This window comes from Cucurbita pepo, unplaced genomic scaffold (assembly GCF_002806865.2).
Source record: "Cucurbita pepo subsp. pepo cultivar mu-cu-16 unplaced genomic scaffold, ASM280686v2 Cp4.1_scaffold002149, whole genome shotgun sequence".
Taxonomy (NCBI): Eukaryota; Viridiplantae; Streptophyta; class Magnoliopsida; order Cucurbitales; family Cucurbitaceae; genus Cucurbita; species Cucurbita pepo.
The window spans coordinates 1-355 of record NW_019648240.1 but is presented as its reverse complement, the minus strand read 5'-3'; positions in this window follow the sequence as shown (position 1 = coordinate 355).

The following is a 355-nucleotide window of genomic DNA, read 5'->3' as shown; positions in this document are numbered from 1 at the left end:
AAAAAAAAAAAAAAAAAAGTCTATTTTACAAATAATAATAATAAATGAAAATAATAATTTAAAAAATTAAAAAATTAAATTTATTGGCCGAGTTTCTTTTTCCATCCAATTTGGAATTTGGGGATAAGGTAATCCACAAAATCGTTCTTCAAGCTTTTGGAAAATCCGGCGGCGATATCTCTCTGCTTCTGCTTCAATGGCGTCCATTTGCCGTTCAATTTCGCCTCCTCTTTTATCTAAACCCACAACAATCTCCAGATTCCGAGCTCTCCATGCGTTCCTTCCCAATTCATCGCAGCATTCAAGTTCTATGCTCTCATTTCGAAGCTGCAGAACTCGAGCCACCAGCTCAACC